This window comes from Protopterus annectens, chromosome 6.part0 (genome assembly GCF_019279795.1).
Source record: "Protopterus annectens isolate FY-2018-M chromosome 6.part0, PAN1.0, whole genome shotgun sequence".
In the NCBI taxonomy this organism is placed as follows: domain Eukaryota; kingdom Metazoa; phylum Chordata; order Ceratodontiformes; family Protopteridae; genus Protopterus; species Protopterus annectens.
In genome coordinates this window covers 1,596,988,763-1,597,005,673 of record NC_056737.1, presented here as the reverse complement: position 1 = coordinate 1,597,005,673, position 16,911 = coordinate 1,596,988,763, and the positions used below count along the sequence as shown (strand labels likewise).

General features: G+C 44.1%; 1 protein-coding gene across 2 annotated transcripts in view; it reads right to left on the bottom strand.

Moving 5' to 3' along the window:
- USP40 (ubiquitin specific peptidase 40) overlaps positions 1-16,911 on the bottom strand; it is a 3,368,940-nt gene that overhangs the window by 1,766,076 nt on the left and 1,585,953 nt on the right. The window lies entirely within an intron of this gene.

Below are 16,911 nucleotides of genomic sequence, written 5' to 3'. Positions count from 1 at the left end.
ATCCGGTCCATATCAGCTTCTGACATACTTCGAGTAGACCTTGAAGAGGTCGTCGAGGCAGGCCGGGAAGGCTGCCTAGACGACCTTGAGGGAGACCAGGACTCCTCCTCCGGCTCCGGAGAAAAGTGGGGAGAATGGAGCCGAGAGGGGGAAAAAACAGAGACCCTACTGGGAGAGCTAACTAATTTAGCAGGCGGAGCAGAGGGGTGAGATTCTGCCCGCCGCTTGTGGCTTTTATGCCGGTCTTTCTCCCTATGCCTTTTCTCTTTGCTAGAAGAGTTCCCCTCTTCCTGGGACACAGAGGGAGGTTGAGTCCCTGCCAAGGGAGGGGGAGCTGAAGGTTGGACAGCCGCTGAGGGAGAGGAGGAAGAAGAATCCACGGGCAAGAGTCCCGCCAGGATTAACTTATTCCTCCTATCCCTCACAGCCCGGGGGATAAAGGCTGCGTACACTTGGCAGCCCGAAGACAAGTGGGCCACCCCCAGGCAGAAAATGCACTGAATGTGGCCATCCACTGGTGACAGCTTATGACCACACTCAGTACATTTAGAAAAAAAATGGCCTTAGGCCCCTCAGCCATCGCATGTTGAAACGTGCCCACACACACAAGAAAGGGGAGGGAAAAACTAAAATTTTACACAAATTACCACAAAAAAACTCCGAAAAATACAGATACAGAAAACTAAGGGCCTACTAGACTCGCACACACCGAAAAAACTTTAAGAAAAAGAGTTTTAAATAGTTTTAGATACTCTCACCAATGCCAAGAGCTCGTCACTTAAGCTGTCAGAAGCCGCGGCAAATGAGATCTGAGGACTGGAGGAAGGTAGCAGGGCATTATGGGTAAAGGGGAGGAGCTTAGAGCTCTAATCTTTTAGCTTGGAAAGCTGCCAGCTCGGATCCGATACCCACAGGCTGCTGATCAAATGAAGTTAACTACTTCAGATCTATATATACATGCATCAATACAAACTTTACCTTCATCTACAAGCAAATACACCACATAGGTTGTAGAAGATACAGAAGGAAAGATAAACTCCAGAATGAAAGGGGGATGGCGGGCAGGTAACCTGGACTGCAATAGTGAATACACTCGAACATTTACATTTATGGTAAGTGTACACAACTGTACTATGTTCTTCATGTTTCACTGTTGCAGTCATTACATTTGGGTAGAATCCCAAAGCTATGGATTGGAGGCTGGAGCTAAACAGCATTAGGTGCGGCTATAAGGCCCTGCAGAACTGCAGTGGCAAAGCCTGCCCTGGACCTAGAGTAGAGAGGCAAATGATAATGCTTTGTAAAGGTGTGAACAAAACTCCAAGTAGCAGCCTCTAGAATGTCTTTGGTTGGTACTCCTCTGAGAAAAGCTGCTGACGTAGCTGCAGCTCTGGTGGAAAGAGACCTAATGCCCTTGTACACAGGTTTGTCATGGTGTAAGTAGCAAAAACAAATGCAGTGGCTTATCCACTTAGAAATAGTCTGCTTTGAAATAGCCTTTCCTTCTGATTCTGCAGCATATGTCACTAATAATTGCTCAGTTTTTCTTAGAGCTTTAGTCCTGCTCAAGTAGAATCTTAGCTGTCTGTGTACGTCCAAGGAATGCAGAATTCTCTCCCCCTTGTTCTGCGGATTTGGATAAAAGGTTGGCAGATGAATAGTTTGGTTAAGAGCCACACTGGAAACCACCTTAGGCATAAATGAAGGATTGGTCCTCAGAGACACCCTGTCTGGGTAAAATATGATAAAAGGCTCCACAGCCATGAGGGCCTGTAGCTCCGAGACTCTTCTTGCTGGAGTAATTGCTAGTAGCAGAGCTGTTTTCCATGATAAGAACTTTATATCAGCAGTAGCAGCTGGTTCAAATGGAGGCAGGGTGAGCTAATTGAGGTCCCATGCAGGTATTGGTGATCTTCTAGGAGGCCTTAAATTTTTGGCTCCTCTAAGATACTGTTTTAGTAAAGGATGAGAAAATATTGGTGGCTCTGTATTGTAATGAGCCGAAATGGCAGAGGCATGGATTTTAATTGATGAGAAAGATAGGCCTTTGTCAAGCATCTCAGTCAAGTATTGTAATATCTGAGGAATATTTGGATCTGCTGCATCAGTTCCTTGTGCTTGATTCCAAGCAGAGAATCTCTTCCATTTACCAGCATAGGATTTTCTAGTAATAGGCCTTCTGGCTTCCAAAAATGACATCCATCACAGCTTTACTGAAAGGTGTTGTTTGTATAACTACATGATCAGCCATGCTGCCAGGTTCAGTGTCTGGAGCTGATTGTGGAGGATCTGATTGTTTTGCTGGGACAGTAATTGTGGTCTATGAGGTACGGTCCAAGCTGGGTATTGAGATAAGTTCCTTAGGATTGGGTACCAGTATTGGCGGGGCCAGTCCGGGGCAATTAGTATCATCTTTTGTTTCTCTTGTCTGACTTTTAGTAGGACCTTGGTAAGAAGAGGCAGAGGAGGAAAGGCGTAAACTGATTGATAGGTTTTTCCAACTGAAGGATAGGGCGTCCACTTTCCATGCTTGTCTATGATAAGTCCTTGTGCAGAATCTTTTCAAATGATAATTTTGAGGAGAGGCAAATAGATCTATGTCCGGGCTCCCCCATTTCTCTCTTATGCTGAAGACTTGTGAATCTAGTTTCCACTCGTGAGGGTCCATGAGGTTTCTGCTTAAATCGTCTGCCAGAGTATTTTGTTTTGCTGGCAGGAATTGAGCTTGAAGATGTATTTGGTAAGTCAAAGCTGTGTCCCACAGTGCCATGGCTAATCTACAAAGGGGGTATGAGTGCGTGCCCCCCTGCTTGTTTATATACTACATAACTGTGGTGTTGTCCGTCTTTACAAGTAGTTGTCCTGGATGAGGTAAGTCCTTGAAGGCTGTCAGGGCATTTTGAACAACTAATATCTCTTTTTGGTTGATATGTAGATGCATTTGTTTTGGGGTCTATCTGCCCTGAATGCATCTTCCCACCATGTGGGCCCCCCATGCATAATCTGATGCGTCTGTTGTTAAGGTTTGGCTGGCAGGGGGTAGAGTGAAGGCCCATCCCATATTTTGGTGACATGCCTTTGCCCACCATAGAAACTCCTGTTGTAAGCAGGAAATGACAGGAGTCATTGTTTCCAGACTGTGACAATGCTGACTCCATAAACTTTAGGTACCATTGAAGTTTCCTCATATGCAGTCTTGCATATGGAATCAGTAGGATGCAGGATGCCATGAAGCCCAAAGCCTGCAGAGTTTGTCTTGCAGATAACTGGGTTTCTGTTGCCATCAGTTTGAAGTAAGTAGTCAGTTGCCTTTGTCTGGTGTGAGGTAAGCCATCTGGGCAGCCAGAAATGTTATCTTTTGAGAGGGTACCAGTTGTGATTTATTTTCGTTTACTGTGTACCCTAGGCATGTTAGAAGCCTTTTCATAAACACCAGGTGTTGAAGAAGAATGTCCTTTTTTTCCTGCTTGAATGAGACAGTCATCCAACTAAGGATATATTTGTATACTTCTTTGTCTGCAAAAAGCAATTACTGGTGCCAGGCACTTTGTAAAGACCCTGGGCGCAGTAGATAAGCCAAAGGGCAGTGCAGAGAATTGGTAATGCATTAAGCCAGCTTTGAATCTGAGGTATCTTCTGCACGATTCCCTTACTGGGACATGCAGGTATGCCTCTTTTAGGTCTAATATCATCAGCCAAGCATTCTTGCCCAGCATGGGCAGAAGCTGCTACAAAGTCAGCATTTTGAATTTTGGAATGTCCAGGTATGTGTTCAAAATTAATAAATCCAGTACTGGCCGCCAGGCCTTGTCCTTTCTGGGTACCAAGAACAGTCTTGAGTAAAAACCTTGTCATTTTTCCTGTTCTGGTACTGGCTGAATGGCCCCCATCATATCCATGAGGGATGTAACCTGTTTCTGTGCCTCTACCCATTGATTTTTTGGCAGATCCGGCCAACCGTTTGCCATTGGTAGAGTATGGAAATGGAATCTGTATCTCTGTGATACTATGTTTGGTACTCACTTGCACTGGGTTATTAATTGCCAATTTTGAGCAAAAAGTGCTAATTTTCCCCCTAAGGGTGCTGCCAAAAGGTAAGTGCTTGGTAAAGGCAGAGGGAAGTCATTGGGACTGTTTTCTGTAGGTTTGCGCTTTATCTCCTCCAGATTTGGAGGTAGAAGCACCCCATTGTTTTGACCTGTAAGAATCTTGTGCCTGGTATCTGGAACCCTTTGGCTCTGTCTGACACAGGAAAGGACCAATTTTTAGTAGGCCAGTGTCTACTGAATCTTGGTGGCTGCACTTGTAAGAAGTCTTTTACAGTTTGCATAGACTTAGCCTTGTCTTCCATTTTCTTTAAAACCTCTTCTGCCTTAATACCAAACAGAGTATCATGCTGTAAAGGTGCATCCAGTAATTTAGCTTTAACATGATCAGGCAAATTTTGCTCTTTTAGCCAAGCATGCCTCCTAATCACAGATCCAGTAACTGCGGCCCTGCAGGAGGCCTCTAAGGAATCAAAACCACATTGCAAAGTATGCTTTCCAATTTGTTCAGCTCCATGCAATAATTCCTGCAATTATTTATTTTCTGCACATTCAGAAATCAACATAATTTTCTGTTCCAGCAAACCCATAACATGTTGTTGATACTTGAGCATATGAAACTGGCAGTTTAAGGCTCTAACAGCCAAGGTTGCAGATGTATAAACCTTCTTTCCCCATCTATCCAGTGCCCTTGAATCTCTGTCAGAGGGGGTAGGGTTTCTTGCTGTTGAGGCCTTAACTCCCTTTGGACCATGTGAAATAGTTTCAGGATCAGCAGCAGGGTTTCTAAATAAAAATTTGTGTGAGTCAGGGACCCTGTAATATCTGTCAGGCTTGCTGGGAGCTGGAGGCAAGGAGTCTGGGTCAAGCTTGACTCCGAAAACACATAATCCACAATGTCTAAACAGGGGGTATGGCTAAAGGCCTGTGCTGAGGGAGAAGGAGGAAATCCCTGAGCCTCTTTTTTGATTCTGAGAAATCTTGACTCTCCCAGTGAAAATGCTCCCTCAAAGTATGCAAGGTTTCTCCAAATGAATAATCCTCTGGAGGTGATGCAGATGGGGTAGACTCCTCTGCATCAGAATCCTCATTGGGAGGTACAGATAATTCCTGATCAGAAGAAGAATCAGAAGAAATAGAAACCTGATGTGAAGATTCATAATCAGTATCTTGCCTAGGCCTCTTATCAGGAGGGGGATGGGAACCCCTGATCAAGGTAATAAGGTCTTCACCCATTTTGATTATCTGTTTTTTAGGCATAACGGCCTGTGCACGTGGCTCATGCGTCATTTTTTTTTAGCTTTAGAAGTTGCTTTTGCCTTTGGTTTTGCAGCTCTCGTCGGTTTGATATAAAAATGTTGAGGCCTGAATACACCCTCAGAAGCAGGTGCCTGCTCAGCGGCTCTGAACCCATCCAAGGGAGATACATCCGTGGGTCCAATACTTTGAGTATCTCACGGCATGCGGACTCCACATGGGTCTCAGTAGGGGCCTGCGACTTGAAAGCAGCGGGTATCAGGGGCTGTGAAAGCACCTCACTGAGTACCGGCGAACCGGCAACTGGCTTAGGAGAAGCTTCGTCGTCAGTTTTGGACCTCAACTGTCTGTTTCTGTACTTTTCTTTGCGTTTTTTTATCTACTCCGGTAGTCGGATTGCTATCCGACGACATTTCTGGGTAGTTAAATCTGTTTCCAAAATACTTTGAAGCAAAAATATACCGACACCTAACAGTGCGTTGGTTAAATCTAGCACAAAACCGACAGCCAGGCACGTTGTTATCAGGGCCTAGGCAAGGAATACAGTATAAATGGAAATCCTTATGAGATATTTGCTTCCCACAAGTAATACAATTATTAACTTTATCTGACACCGGTATGGAGCAAGAAAAATGTTTCCCCAATGGGGTACTTAGCTTTAGTGAAGACTTCGGTTCTGAAACTCAAACTCAATTATTTCAGGAGTCGGCCGACCAGCACTTGCGAAATGCTTCTGCTTCAGGCACCGCATGCCGCGGCAAGAAAGACTGAAGAAAATAGCGTCGGCTGCTTGATTTATACCCCTGATGACCTGACATCATGGAAGAGGAGACAGCAACTGACGCAGGACCCAAGACTTTGGAATTCAGGCCCACTGAGGGCAACTTGCCAGCAGATTGCCCAAATGTAATGACTGCAACAGTGAAACATGAAGAACATCTGATTACCCCAGTAAAAACCCCAATCTAAGGAAACCCAGGAGGTAACCAGTACATCCAGGAAGGAAGAGGACTAGGGGGAAGGAGAGAGGGAGTGAATACTGCGACAGTGAAGGAAAGGACATCTATGTCCTTACATTTACTGTTGCAGTATTCCTAACATATAGGAGAGTGCCACAGCTCAAGAAGAAACTTGGGAGGAAGGAGCAGTACAGCCCTCTAAGAAACCATGAAGAAAGGCCCAAGTAAAACCAGCTCTAGCTTGGAGATACCATCCAATTTGTAGTGCTTGGTAAAAATATGCACAAAAGTCCCAAGTAGTTGCTTCAAGAATAGAATTAGTATCCAACCCCTTGAAAAAAGCAACAAAAGGCTAAGAAAAAAACAACCCCAGAAGGGTACTTATCTGCAACAGCTCGGTATCAGCAAGAAGATGTAGGCGTTGAAACCCGTGAACGGAAACTGCATTCAAACTGGTGGAAACTGGGCTTGTAACATCCTGAATATCATACTGACAGACCTAGGATTTTTCTGCTCCCCATACATGTTAAGACCCTCTCTAATTAAAACAGATTAAAGATAATGCTGTAAAAATGTAACAGTAAAATCTAACTTTGTCAAAGTAAATAAAATCAACTAAGACTTTTATCAAAGGAAAGTATAACATGAATTTATCAATGAGTTACATGATATTAACTTCACCATTTACAAATACATGCCAGCAAAAACAAATTAACTTTCACATTTGCAAACATATGCCAGCAAAACAAAAAATAAATGCATATTAGTTCCAACAAAACACATTTGGAGGAGCCATTACTTATTTATTTCTCTACTGCCTTTGTTTATTGGGCTATACCAACTGGGCAGAGGCCCGAGGAGAAAAGCTCCAGAAAAACTCCCAAAGTTATATAAAAAACATAGTAGAGAGAGGTAGACAAGTAATCAACAAACATACAAAATTTAAACAGAGTATCATTAACTAATAACAGCATCATGTAATGAGCTATGAAACTTTTTCCAGAGAGAAAAGTAAAAAAAGAAAGAATTACATAAAGAACATAGTAAAGAGGGATATGTAAGGAATCAGCAAATATACAACATTTAAACAGAATACCAGTTACAGCATCATGTAAACAGCTATAAAACATATTTGGAAATGAGCCTGATAGAGAGAAAAGGAGGAAAATGGAGAATTCGTATCAAGAGGGGAGAGAGGATCTTTTAGGATAACCAGGAGCAGGAGGGAGAGGTAGAGTTTAAAGGAGGAGATTGTGGATCAATAACTAAGGGAATATTGTTCAGAAAAAAAGGGGAAATAGCATTCAGGCTACAACAACAACACGACTGTGTGCTGCATGCCCAACACTTGCGTACAACTATCTACAGCAGAGTCAAATAAGTCACTGAGAGGACAGTGGTACTTGTGGTTTATCAGAAATGGAAATGCATACATTAAAACATTACATAAAAGAAAAAAGGAGTATTAAGCAATTAAAAAATCATCACATAAAACAAGACCACATTAAAACAAAAGACAGAAACTACTTCCACTTAGCAAATTTTCCAGATCTGTTAACTCAATTTAATGTCAAAGGTTGAAAGCAATAATAAGGCATTACTTAATTACATCAGAAAGATATGAGAAAACATGTAAAGAAAATATATCAACAGTGAAGAGATCACACAGTCAAAGATATAACAAATGTGCTTGCTGAAAAAATGCCCATGAAAGATGTACTAAACGTCATCTACTGAGAGAATGCACTGGGTCAGGCAAAGGACATACTGGAGGAATTAAGGCCTTCAGCCTGGGAACAGCTGTGGACCTCACATAATGAACTGGACATTGTTGCTGCAGATACAGAATACTGGTCAATTTTGATTTGCTTGCTATGACCCATAGTCACCAGTATAAATGATTTAGAAAACTGAATGGACAGAATAAATGACAAATTAAAATTGTTAAATGTCAATTTGTGCACATTCAAAGGGCTAAAACAATGTTTAAACAGAGCACGACAGTGGGTGGGATTATCTGTCCATCCTGATGGGCATTACCAGTGGTGTCCCACAGGGCTTTCTACTGAGGTCACTTCTTTTGGAACTACTCCCTTCTGTTGTAAAAATGGGAAATGCACTCTGAATTACCAATACACTGTAATTAGTAACAATTACTTCAATATATGATGCCAAAGTTCTCAAAGATTGTCTACAAAAAAATAAATACCTAGTAGCTCCGATGTGAGTGTGATGAAACATTTACTATAAACTGAGTTTGACTAGTGGTCTCAGAAATGAAGCAGCAAATGCTAAGGAGGAGGAAGGATGGGCAAGGCTAAAAGCCTGCTCACCGATCTCGTCTGGACAGAAACAGGAAATGTGTTAGGGAATTTAGCCACTTGTCCCTCTAAGTAGGAACCAAAAAAGATGAAGGGGGTAAATCTGATACTATGTAGATGGCAGCTTAGGGAGTAAGTGTCATCATGAAGGCAGGATGCTCCACCCCAAAACATCCCATGTACATCCGCACTTATGATATAACCCAGCTCACCAAAGGAATGATAGACCCAAGGTCTGACAAATGAAAAGGACCTCTCATCTGGACAGATGACATCCACTCAGTGAAAGGGCATTGCAGGATGTCCCCAAATGTGCTGGTCCAAAAATACCACAGTAATCAGATGTGCAGGGGATCTGAAGGTAGCAGCACAGATCACTGGCACAATAGACCCCACATAAGAAAAAAAGAGTTATGTACTTACCATAACTTGGAATCTGTGCTATCCAGTGTCATTTTTCATCATGGTGGGTCTTGGATCAGACCTCAGATCCAAGCCAGAAAAGTGAGCAACAGCTCTTGAGCTCAATCTCCTCCCCTCTCTTCCTGTTAACCATAATTCCCAGACTGAGTTTGCTAGATAACTATCCAGGCAAGGATACTGTCCTTATCCTGGAACAGCAGAACCAAATGCACCATTACTCCAAGAATCCCCTGGTCACCAGATAGAGGAGGACAGATGGAGGGAATGTAATGAATAATGACACTGGATAGAACAAATTCCAATTTATGGTAAGTACATAACTTTATCTGATGTTATCCGTATAATTATTGATCACGGATGAGGCAGAGCCCCCAACTACCCAAAATTCTGGGAGGTCTCAAAGAAGGACATGCAGGAGCACAGAAGAACCAACCGAGGCTCTACCCCTAGATACCAAATCCAACTTGTAGTGTGTTACAAAGGTATGGGTGTTTGACCAAGTGGCAGCAGCACAAATGTCATCTAAGGGCGTCCTCGCCCAGAAAGCCAAAGTAGCCACTAACCTTGCAGAATGAGCTTTAATAAGTCTGGGAAGATCCCTGTGATTGCTTTCATAAATGTGAGCTATACAAGAAGCTCTCCAATGAGAAATCAACACACTGGAAATGGTCCTGCCTCTCCAGGCCTGGGAAAAGGCTAAAAAAAAGCTGATACGACTTTTGAAAATCCTCAGTCCTCTTTAAATAGAAACATAACTGTCTATGGACATCCAAACAATGTAGTTGATACTCCCCTTTGTTTGAGAAGTTGGGAGAAAAGACAGGGAGCTGGATATACTAATTTAGGTTGGTTTCCAAAGCTACTTTTGGAATGAAGGAAGGACTTGTTTTAAGAGAAACCCTATCCTTGTGAAAAATCATGAAAGGAGGCTTTATGCAAAGAGCTTGTAATTCAGAAACCCTCTTGGTGGAGGTAGTTGCCACCAAAAAGGCTGTCTTTCAAGATAGAAACTTAATATCATACTTTGCAGCAGATTTGAAAGAAGGCTGTGTCTGGGACTGCAGCACCAAGGTAAGATCCCAAGGAGGAGACGGATCTTTAAAGGGAGGCCTAAGCAAGAATTCCCCTTTAAGAAAAGCCTTGCAGAGCCTACAAGAAAACATGGTACTATCACTTAAGTGGAAGTTGGAAATAGCTGCCAACTGCAGCTTAATCGTCGAGAAGCTTGTCCTTGTTGGAAAAGAGAAGAAAGGAAAGACAAGATATCTGGAACTGGAGAAGAAAAGGGATCTATGTCCCTCTAATGAGCCCAAAGACAGAACTTCTTCCATTTGGTGGAATAAACCTTTTTAGTGGAAGACTTCTGAGATGCCAAAATAATATCCTTCACTGGGGAAGGCAACTTGGCGTGGCTGACAATCACTGGAACTGGAGGTACCAAGCTGTCAGCTTCAGGGAATTCAGATCGGGAGGGGGCTGCCCCTATGGATGGGAAATATGATCCTGGACTAGATCCAATATCCAAGGTGGATATTTCAGATGAGACCAGAGGAAGGAGAAAGTACAGTTATACTTACCAAAAATGTAGATGTTCGAGTGTATTCACTGTTGCAGTCATCACCTATGGGGTTATCCCTGCTATGGTAGCCCTCGGCTGGCCTGAATACCAAAGTCAATGTTTTTCTGCATCGGCTGCAGTCGCCTGTAGTCTGAAGTCAGGTTGTCAGTGCTATAAAGCAAGGCAGCCAACGTCATTACATCAGTTTTTCTTGCCCTAACCTGTCAGAAGCACAAGGAAATAAAGTAAAGTGGTCCTGGTGGCTAAAAGCCACCAAGGGAAGCTTATGTCCCCCTAGGGGACAAGGATAATAAGGGGAATAGAGGGAGGGAAACCAGGACTGCAACAGTGAATACACTCAAATATCTACATTTATGTTAAGTGTACACAGCTGTACTATGTTCTTCATATTTCACTGTTGCAGTCATCACCTGTGGGAGGATTCCCAAACCTGAGGAGAGGGGGTGGAAGGATAGGTTAGAGCCCTAGGCATGGGTCAGCAAGCCCTGCAGAACTGCAGAGGTAAAGCCTGCCCTAGACTTAGAAAAAAGAGGTAGATGGTAATGCTTTGTAAAGGTATGGACAGAGGTCCAGGTGGCAGCTTCCAAGATGTCCCTGGTGGGGACTCCTCTGAGAAAGTCTGTGGAAGTTGAGGCTGCCCTAGTGGAATGGGTATGACTAGACTTGGGGGGGGGCTCCCATGTAGTCTGTAGCAGAAATTGATACAGTGTTATATTCATTTGGAAATGGGCTTCCCCTCTGCCCCTGGGACAAAGCTGACAAGCAGCTGGTCTGTTTTGCTGAAGGGTTTAGTACGGTCCAGATAGTATCTGAATTGTCTGTGCACATCTAGCGAGTGCAAAATTCTTTCCCCCTTGTTTTGAGAGTTGGGAAAGAAGGTGGGTAGGTGTATGGATTGGTTGAGGGTCACATAAGATACCACCTTGGGCATAAAGGAGGGGTTCCTCAGGGAGATCCTGTCTGCATGGAAAATGATGAAGGGCTCAACAGCCATGAGTGCCTAAAGTTCTGAAATCCTTCTGGCTGAGGTGATAGCTAGTAGGAAGGCAATCTTCCAGGAGAGGTATTTCAATTCTGTTGAAGCAGCAGGTTCGAAAGGAGGTAAGGTTAGTTTTTCCTAAAACATAATTCATGTCCCAGGCTGGTGTGGGAGGCCTTCTAGAGGTCTGACATTAGAAGCCTCTCTGAGAAACTGTTTAATCAAAGGATGAGGGAAGAGGCATAGGTCTGAATCCTAATGGGCTGAAATGGCTGAGGCATGGATTTTAATAGAACAGAAGGAGAGGCCACTTTTGAATAACTCGGCTAAGTAATCCAAGATAAGAGGGATGGAAGGATGGGAGGTTCTGACCCCTCTGGTCTGGCTCCAGGAGCAGAATGGTTTCCATTTCTCTGCGTAAGATTTTCTGGTGCTGGGCCTTCTGGTCTCTGTGATAATGTCTAGGACCTGTTTGCATAACAGGGACTCCTTGTTAGCTTTTAAGGTATAAGCCATGCTGAAAGATTGAAAGTCTGCAAGTTTGGGTGCAGTGTTCCCCCACCTGGGTCAAGAGGTCTGAGATCACAGGAAGCTGCTTGGGGGGCTGTAAGGTCAGGCTGCACAGTAAGGGGTACCAATGCTGTCTGGGTCAATCTGGAGCAATGAGGATTGGCCTTTGGTCTCTCCTCCCCTTATTTTGATCAGTACCTTGGGAATAAGAGGCACAGGAGGGAAGGCGTACACAAAGAAGGAGTTCCAGGGGAAGGTCAAGGCATCCACCTTACACGTGAGGAGGTGATACTCCCTGGTACAGATCTTTTGCAGCTGGTGGATGAGGTGCGAACAAAGAGATCCACCTTTGGAGTTCCCCACTCCTGAGTTATTTGCAGAAAGATTTCACTGTGGAGCTGCCATTCGTGGGGGTCAAGTAAGTTTCTGCTTAGGTGGTCTGCCAGGGTGTTGTTGACCCCTAGTAGGTATTGGGCAATTAGGTGTAGACCCATGGAGGCAGCTGTTAGCCAGAGGTTCATGGCTAGCCTGCACAGAGGGCAAGATTGGGTCCTCCCTGTTTGTTGATATACCACATTACTGTGCTGTTGTCTGTTTTTATAAGGAGAATCCCTGGCTTGAGATGGGGTTTGAAGGATGTCAGAGCCTTTTGTACTGCCATCATTTCTTTCTGACTGATGTGTAAGGGAAGGTGCTGGGCATTCCAAAGACCTTGGGTGCACCTGCCTGCTAGGGAGTGCCCCAAGCAGTGCCTGAGGTGTCGGTGGTGATGGTTTGGCCGGTAGGGCAGAGGATGAAGGGAAGATCCTTGTTCTTGGCACAGGCCTCTGCCCACCAGAGAAACTCGGCCCTTATACATGGTATCAGTGGGAGAGTGGTCTCTAGAGACAGAGTGCTGGCACCAAAGGTTCTTTAGATACCACTGAAGTTTTCTCATGTGAAGCCTAGCCAGAGGAATTAGAAGGATGCAAGATGCCATGTATCCCAGGGCTTGCAGGAACTTCCTGGCAGTGAGTTGACTTCTGGAAGCCAGCTGGGTAAAGTAGAGAGGCAGGAAGCTCTGCTTTTCTGGGGAGAGGAAGGCCATTTGGGATTCTGTGTCCAGCAGAGCTCCCAAGAAAATTATCTTCCTGGTGGGAGTTTGCTTTGATTTCTTCTCAATGATGGTGAACCCTAGGGAAGTTAGGAGGGATTTGACAAAGAGAAGGTCCTGGAACAACTTTTCTTTGCACTCTGCCTGAATGAAGCAGTCGTCCAGGTAAGGGTAAATCTGTATATTTCCCTGTCTGCAAAATGCTATGTCCGGGGCTAAGCATTTGGTGAATACTCTGCGTGCATTAGATAAACCAAAGGGCAGCGCAGAAAACTGAAAGTGTTGTGATCATGCTCTGAAGTGCAGGAACTTCCTGCAGGATTCCCTTACGAGGATGTGGAGGTAGGCATATTTTAGGTCTAGGGTCACTAGCCAGTCATTTTTTGTTAGCATAGGCAGCATCTACTGCAAAGTAAGCATTCTGAATCTGGGGACCACCAGGGAGGTGTTCAGAATGGACAGATCCAGGATGGGGTTGCCAAGTGCCCTCTTTTCTGGGAACAAGGAATAGTCTGGAATAAAAGCCTTTGCCTGTTTGATCTGAGGGGACAGGTTCTACTTCCCCCTGGGATAGGAGAGTTTGGACCTGTTTCAATGTTTCTGCCCATTGATTTGGAGGCAAGTCTGGGCACCCTCTTGGAATTGGGAGTTTGCTGAAAGAGAATTTGTATCGGTGAAAAATTATCTTTAAGAACCATTGGTCCTTTGTCACAGAAAGCCAATTTTCTTTGAAGAGGGAGAGCCTTCCTCTTAGCTTTAGGTGAGTGAAGGGAGGGCGGGGGGGGGGGGGGTCATTGTGAGGTTTTGTCATAGAAGGGTGGCTTAGAACTCCCTGCCTTTGGGGTGGAAGTGGTCCACTGTTTGCGTCTCTGCTGGCCCAGGGATAGGGGCCTGGATGGTCTGTCCCTGCGGGGCTTACCTTGGTCCTGTCTGCTAGGTGCAGGGAAGGACCAGTGCTTAGAGGGAAAGTTCCTGCTGAACCTTGGAGGTTGAACCAGAAAGAAATATTTTACTGTATGCACAGATTTTGCTTTGTCTTCCATCTTTTTAAGCTCCTCTTCAGCTTTTTCCTCCAAACAAGCGCTCCTTATCTAGGGGTGCATCAATAAGTTTAGACTTGACATGATCAGGGAGAGGTTGTTCCTCCTCCTGACACTGCTGCCCTGCTAGAGGCTTCTAGGGCATTGCATCCACAGTGTAATGAGTGTTTGGCCACTTCACAAGCAGAGTGCAGTAAATCGGCTAACTCTTTTTAATTGGTACAGTCAGGAAAGGTAGAAATCTTTTGTTTTAATAGTTCCAAAGTGTGTTGCTGATATTTTAACATATGGAACTGACAAATGAGTGCTCAGATAGCTAAAGTTGCACAGATGTATACTTTTTTACCCCATCTGTCCAGAGCTCTGGAGTCCTTGTCAGAAGGAATATGATTCTTGGCAGAACTAGTCTTAGCTCCTTTAGGTTCCTGTGTAATGACCTCTGGGTCTGCAGCAGGATTTCTGTACAGGTACTTGTGAGAATCCGGTACTCTGTAATACCTGTCAGGTTTACTGGGAGCAGGTGGGAGGGCGTCAGGGGCTAAGCTGTATTCATGGAAAACATCATCCACCAATTCTAATAAAGGGGGGATAGCCAGGGGTATGTGCTGGGGCAGGTCCAGAAACTCTCTAAGTCTTTTCTAAGACTAAGGGAAATCCTGAGATTCCCTTTGGAAATGTTCACTGAGGATGTGCAGGGTTTCCCCAAAGGAAAGGTCCTCTGGAGGGGAGGCAGAAGGGATGGATTCCTCTGCATCTGAATCCTCATGCAGTCAGAGGTTGCTGTTCTTCAAAATCTGAATAGTCAGATTCCTCAGAATCCTGTTCCATCATAATTTCTGGAGAAGGGTGCCTTTTCCTTTTAGAAGTTGTGGCCTGACTACCCCGGATAAGGGAGATGTGATCCTCCGCCATTTTAAGCATTTGTGCTTAGGGTGGTGGAGCAGGAGCAAGATGGTGGCTAGAAGCAGATTTTCTAGGAGTGGCCTGGCTTCTAGACCTGAGAGAATCCACTGGTCTCACAGAAATGGTAGTCAGATGAGAAGATGTCAGTTTTTGTCTAGATTCAGTAGTGCAAAAGGCTTCCTCGGAAGCCAGTGCCTGTGTCGCGGCTCCAGACCCAACCGAAGCAGAGGCAACCAAAGGCTCAGAAGATGAAGAAGATTTCTGCTGTATAGTGGACTCTGAAAGGGTCTCAGTAGAGGCCTGCATAGATATCGAATCGGGCATCAGGGGCTGCAAAAGCGCCTGAGTGAATTCTAGAGAACTGACAACCTAATTAGTGGTAGAGTCGTCAGAAGGCTTAGCCTTGTGTGGCCTGTCTCTATCTTTATCTCTGCGTTTTTTTGGAATGTCCATAGATTGTTGGCTGACGGATGCCATATTGGAATGCGAAGACGGAACACGAAAATAACGGTCTACAATAACAGCTCTACAGCAAATGGTTCTCGCATTAAAGAGGGCACAGAGTCAGCAACGGGGGACGTCATGGTCTGGCCCTAAACAAGTGGCGCTGTAAGAATTGAAGTTTCGGTGTGGGATCTGCTTTCCACAGGCGAAACAATTGTTACCTTTTTCGGACATTCAAGGAAAAAACTATCTTACACTTGTTGAAGGTTTACCAGTGGAAAAAATAAAGCAAACAATGAAGAAAACCTCTGGTATTCCACCACAGCAAAAAATCCATCACGATAAAGTCCTGTGTCAAACAGCAAACAAATTTAATGGATAAAATAAAAACAGCATTAAAATTCCAAAGTGTTAAAACAATAAGCGCTTTCGGCTTTTAGCCTTCTTCAGATCATTATCTTTTGGTAGCAATGCTTAATATTTATACTAGAAACTAACCAATGAGGTTTAAAATCAATTGACTTCTTAACCAATTATGTCAATTTGTTCTCATTCTTTATAAGAATATCCAATAATCTTTCTTTGCATTGCTATGTAGCCAATAGCTATAATTTAAAATTGGCGCCAAAAATATGCTAATATGCTACCTCCAATCAAAAAATCGCAAAACAGAGCTACTTCTGTTTAATGCGGAACTGCGATGCTCCGCATTAAACAGAAGTAGCTCCGTGTTTAGCGGTTTTTTATTGGCCCGGGCCAATAAAAAAAATAAATAAATAAACACAAAGCTACTTTTGTTTAATGCGGAACTCTGATGTTCCGCATTAAAGACCTAGCGTGGAAGACCTTTTTTTTTTACCTGGCCATCGGAAAACTGGCCACAGGTGATGACTGCAACAGTGAAACATGAAGAACTTCCATGTTTGATGAGGCCAGAAGGGGGCAAAGCAGATGAAGTGAGCCTTCAGTCAAAGTACAGTTGTGTACACTTACCATAAATGTAGATGTTCAAGTGTATTCACTGTTGCAGTCATTGCATTTGGGTAATCTGCTGGCAGGTTGCCCTCAGTTGGCCTGATTAACAAAGTGTTGTGTCCTGCGTCAGTTGCTGTCCCTTCTTCCATGACGTCAGTGGTATAAAACATGCAGCCGACGCCATTACATCAGTTTTTCTTGCCCCAGATGTCAGGTGCCCTCCAGATGGGGAGCTATATATATATATATATATATATATAAAATTAAAAACACAAAAATATACAAAAAGGCTTTTAAGCATAGTAAAAGAAAGTAGAGGTACAGTAAGAGAAAAACAGGGGTCTGGAGGGAGGGTAACCAGGACTGCAACAGTGAATACACT